The sequence below is a fragment of the Bufo bufo genome, chromosome 6, assembly GCF_905171765.1.
Source record: "Bufo bufo chromosome 6, aBufBuf1.1, whole genome shotgun sequence".
NCBI classification, from domain to species: domain Eukaryota; kingdom Metazoa; phylum Chordata; class Amphibia; order Anura; family Bufonidae; genus Bufo; species Bufo bufo.
Genome location: NC_053394.1, coordinates 415,719,323 through 415,725,322, shown reverse-complemented (window position 1 = coordinate 415,725,322; position 6,000 = coordinate 415,719,323).

The following is a 6,000-nucleotide window of genomic DNA, read 5'->3' as shown; positions in this document are numbered from 1 at the left end:
ACACGGATTGAACACGGTCCGTGTTACCACTGATCCAAAACTGACACAGACGTCTGCATGAGGCATTAAGGAGACAGAAAACCTGTACCTAATGTCTCTGCTCTACTGTTTTTTGGGGAGAGAGCGCCTTAATCGGCATGAGGAGACTTATAAGTCATACATGCTCCTCTGGAATTCTGGGAAGAAAGGGATGCAAATGGGCTCTTAGCATGCTGTGCCTCGGATGCCACCAGATGTAAGGCAGCTATCCTATAAAGCCCTCTCCGTAAGGAGAGATAGTACATCACGTATCCTCACCTAGGCCTCTCAGCCAGTACTCTCTGCTCTGCACTGTTGAGGGGCAATCACCCCGAAACAGCTGTCTGCAGATGAGGTGCTGGCTAAGGCTACTTTTCACACTAGCGTTAATATTTTCCGGTATTGAGATCCGTCATAGGGTCTCAATACCGGAAAAAAACACTTTAGTTTTTCCCCCTTTTATTGTCAATGGGGACAAATCGTAACTGAACAGAACGGAGCGCGCCAAAATGCATTCCGTTCTCATACCGGAGAGCAGCGCGCCGCAGTTTGCTTCCCATCCTGGGATGCGGAGCAAAACGGATCATCCATGACCAACAAGGCAAGTCAATGGGGACGGATCTATCTTCTCTGACACAATAGAAAACGGATCCGTCCCCCATTGACTTTCAATGAATTTATGACGGATCCGTCTTGGCCATGTTACAGATAATACAACCGGATCCGTTCATAACGGATGCAGACGGTTGTATTATCAGTAACGGATCCAGTAAAACGCCAGTGTGAAAGTAGCCTTATTTATTATCCAAGTCATGTCTCAAGGCCTATTTAAAGGGTCAAACGTTGACTTATAGGACATCTGGTGGCATCAGAGGCAGAGCTTGTTCAGAGCTCATTTGCATCCCTTTCTTCTCGGTTACATTGTACACAATCATCTGTGTGCTGAGTAGTTGGGACTCCAGGCTGATACAGTGTAACAAACCATCAGGACAGGAGAAAGTTTCCTGCCTATCCTTTTATTGGATCTGTGCTGGTGTTCAGTCTCCAAATGCAAATAAGATGGTTTGCATTCAGCAAGCATAGAAGCCGTAAATGCAGGTCCTGTTTGGAGTGGAGAGACAGCCATACTGTCACCCTTTATAGTGAACCCCACGTGGGCAGTCACCTCAGGGGCATAGGGCTCTCAGTGTAAGGTGGTGGTCCTCAGGTGGAGCCATGCCTCCCAACTTTTGAAAAGCACAAACAGGGACAATAGGTGCGGCGCACACACATATTTTTTATGTACTAGGTCACGCCTCTATCTCTACCCAAAACTATACACACCCGAGTCCCCTTAATGCCCCACATAGTAATTATTCCCCCTTTGTGCCCACCACACAGTAGTTATGTCTATATTGTGCCCTGTCACGGTAGTTATGTGCCCCTTCACAGTAATTATGCCCAGGTGTGTGCCCCTTCACAGTAGTTATGCCCAGATATGTACACCCTTCACAGTAGTTATGCCCAGGTATGTGCCCCCTTCACAATAGTTATGCCAGGTATGTGCCCCCTTCACAATACTTATGCCAGGTATGTGCCCCTTCACGATAGTTATGCCCATATATTGCCCTCTTATGGTAGTTATGCCAACACTGTGCCCTCTCACAGTATTTATGCCCTCATTGTACAAATTTCACATTAGTTATGCCCACATTGTGCCCCCTTAAAGTACTTATCCCTTCATTGTGCCCCTTCACAATAGTTATGCCCTCGATGTGCCAACCTAACAGTAGTTATGCCTTCTCTGTGCCCATTTCACTGTTGTAATGCCATATCTGTGCACTTTTCACAGTTGTAATGCCCTCTTTGTGTCCCCATCACAGTAATTATGCCCTCTCTGTGCCCCTTCAGAGTAGTTATGCCCTCACTGTTCCCCTTCAGAGTAGTTATGCCCTCATAGTAGTAGTGCCCCCATAACAGTTATGCCCCTTTACAGTAGTAATGCCCTCTGTGTCCTTTCATAGTAGTAATGCCCATTGTGCCCCCTTCACAGTAGTAATGCCCATTGTGCCTCCTTCATAGTAGTAATGCCCTCTGTGACCCCTTCATAGTAATAATCCCCATTTTGCCTCCTTCACAGTAATAATGCCCATTGTGCCCCCTTCACAGTAGTAATGCCCATTGTGCCCTCTTCACAGTAGTAATGCCCATTGTGCCTTTTTACAGTCATAATGCCCACTCTGTACCCCATAACAGTTATGCCCACCCCCTTCACAGGAGTAATTCTCTCTGTGCCCCCTTCACAGTAGTAATGCCATCTGTGCCCCCTTCATAGTAGTAATGCCCTCTGTGCCCCCTTCATAGTAATAATCCCTATTGTGGCCCCTTCATAGTAATAATGCCCATTGTGCCCCCTTCACAGTAGTAATGCCAAATGTACCCCCTCACAGTAGTAATACGCACTCTGTGCCCCATAACAGTGATGCCCACACCCTTCACAGGAGCAATTCCCTCTGTGTTAAAAACAAAACAATACAGTAACTACTCCCCTTATCCCGTAGCTCACATCCAGCACTCCCCTGCAGACACAGATCGTTCTGCAGCACTGTGTGGGAGGAGCACAGGCAGATTCCCGGGCTACAGGCTCCTCCCACACAGGCCGGCAGCGCGATCTGTGTCTGCAGGCTGAATGGTGAACCAGGGAGCAGAAATCTTCCTGCTTCATCGTTCAGTGCGGGAGAAACGGAGCGCGTGAAGCTGATCAGTGAGTGACAGGACTGCAGCTCCCGGCGCTCCAACAATGGGCGCTTCCATCTGTATTGAAGGAAGCGCTCATTGCTTCTGGGCTCTGGCCCCCCCTGTAGTTATATCCACATTGTGCCCGCTTCACAGAAGTTATGTCCACATGTGCCCCCTCACAGTAGTTATGCCTCTTTCACAGTATTCCCAGTGGTTATATAGTTATGCCCACATTGTGCCTCTTTCAGTAGTACCACCTCACTTCCGTAAATAGTAAATACTCACCTAGGCAATCCTCCGATGATCAGAGCACATCCTGTGTTCCCCATCAGACACAATGCGGTCAGATATTATGCTTGCTGTGTTGTGTAAGAGGAGTGCACAGGCTGATTCAAGGGCCTGTACTGCTCTTCCTACACAGCCCCACATAGTGATGTCTGACGGCCGAATCCGGGACGGTTGGGAGGAACGCAATTATGCATGTTACATATAGTTACATAGTTAATGCGGTTGAAAAAAGACATAAGTCCATCAAGTTCAACCAAGGGATTGGTGGGGACGCGAATCCCAGAAGGAAGTGAGACTTAGATTTCTTCACGTTTTCATAAGCATTAATGTCATTTATATTTAAGAATTCACTTTTTAAAACTGAAAAATAGAAATGGTGCTATTAATCCCGTCCTCAATATCATTATTAAATAAACTAAATAATAGAGGACCCAGCCCTGAACCTTGGGGTCACCACTTATAACCTGGGACCACTCTGAATAGGAATCATTGACCACAACTCTTTGGACACGGTCCTTCAGACAGTTTCCAATCCAATTACAAACTATACTTTCCAAGCCTATAGGTCTATAATTACCTGTGAAGGACCGTGATCCTTTTTTGAATATGGGCACAGCAATGACTGAACTGAGCTCTTTAAGCACTCCTTGGTGTAATCCATCTGGACCCGGAGCCTTGTTCACATTTACCCTATTTAACTTCTCTTGGACCATATCTACAGTTAGCCAATTGAGTATATTACTGGATGTACTAACAGCTGTTTTCTCTTATTTTGTATATACAGAGCTAAAAACCCATTTAGTAATTCTGCCTTTTCCTTATCTTCAGTGACTACCCCCCTTTACCATTATTTAGGGGACCTACCTGCTCAGACATTGTTTTTTTTAGCATTAATATATTTTAAAAAAATTGGGGGGATTTGTTTTGCTCTCTTTTGCCACCTGCTGTCCGTTATGTATTTTTGCAAATTTTATCTCCTTTTTATAGATTTTATTAAGCCCTTTGTAAACTTCAAACACTACAGCTGACCCCTCAGATTTGTATTTTTTAAATGCCTTTTATTGTCTTTTATTGCCCTTTTTACAGTAGCTGTAAGCCATGGGGGGTTTAATTTTAGCCGTTTATACTCGTTACCTAAAAGAATAATTTTTTTAGTGCAATTGTTCAATGTGGGTTTAAAGCTCTCCCATTTATCCTCAGTATTATTATGTGACGGTAGCTGCCCCAAAATACTGCCCTCAACCCAGGGAAGTTAACCTTTTTAAAATTCAGTGTTTTTGCTCTGCCTGAGTTTGCTTCTTATAGTTCAGGGGGAATATAATTCCTCGAACAGTAACATTTCCAACAAGCTCTGCATCATTAGAGATTACCAGATCCAACAGAGCATCGCCCCCAGTGGGAGCTTCTACAAACTGGCCCATAAAGTGGTCCTGCAGGAAATTGAGGAATCTTCTCCCCTTTGCGGTTCAGGCAGAACCATGACCCCCGTCAATATCTGGGAAGTTAAAATCTCCCATTATGACCACTGTACCAGCCTGTGCCGCCCTCTCTATTTGGTTATACAGTTGCGTTTCTATCTCCTCTGTGATGTTAGGGGGTCTATAGATTGCATTAAGTATTATTTTTTCAGGGTTTATATCCTTTTGAAATTCCACCCATAAGGTTTCCACATCCTCACCCACGATTGCCTCTTTCACACTTGTCTTCAGATCACTCCTCACATACAGGCACGCGCCACCGCCTTTCCTAAATAGTGTAAAACCCTCAATATTAACAGCCCAGTCATGTGAAGAGTCCAACCATGCCTCAGCCACACCAACTACATCTATGTTGTTCTTCTAGTACCATAGCCTCCAGCTCCCCCATTTTGCTAGCTAGACTTCTGGCATTTGTGAAAATACTTTTTAAATTACTATTACCTGTAAAGTGAATATCTGGGATTTTTTGGTTACCTTGGTTGATGTTTTTATGTAACAGGTTCTTGTTACTAGCAGTTCTATTTTTCATCGGTGTACAGTTCTGCCCAGTCTTCTCCCTACTTTCCTCACTAACCCCAGCCACCACTAAATCCCCACTGTCCCCTCCTATATCCCACTCTCTATCTACACTGTCTACCCTCTTATTAGTATGACCCCCCATCCACCCCCAAGATCCTAGTTTAAAAGCTCCTCCAGCCGTCAAACCATTTTTTCCCCCAGGGCAGTTGCACCATCGGTCGGTCCAGTTCTCCATGAACCCAAACCCTTCCTTACTGCACTAGCTTCTGAGTCACTTATTTAACTCCGTTGTCTCTCTGGCGACGCTCGTGGCACTGGTAGTATTTCTGAAAACACTACCTTGGAGGTCCTGAACTTGAGCTTTACTCCTAGTTCCCTAAAATCATTTTTAAGAACCTTCCATCTCCCCCTGACTTTGTCATTGGTGCCAATATGTACCATGACCGCTGGGTCTCCCCCAGCCCCCCTCAGCAATCTGTCAATCCGATCTGCAATATGCCGAACCCGAGCTCCCGGCAGACAACACACTGTTCGACATTCACGGTCTTGGCGACAGATGACCCCGTCTGTCCTCCTAATAACAGAGGATGAGCCAGGTCCACCAGAGCAGGATCAACTCTTATGAGCAGGGACCCCCCAGCTTGATCCCCATCCCTCTTTCCCCAGGGTCAAGTTGGGTTCCCTAGGCCCACTAAAGGACATAATTGGAGTTGTAGTTGTTTCCTCTTATACCTCATCTCGGTAATGTCCTCTAATATCACATAACAGCCTGGGCATGCTGGGAGTTGTAGTTCTCTCCTGTTATACTTCCTCCCTGTAATGTGTCCTGGTATCACATTATATCAGCCTGGACATGCTGGGAGCTGTAGTCCTCTCCTCTTATACCTCCTCTCTGTAATGTGCTCTGGTATCACATTATATCAGCCTAGACATGCTGGGAGCTGTAGTCCTCTCCTCTTATACCTCCTCTCTGTAATGT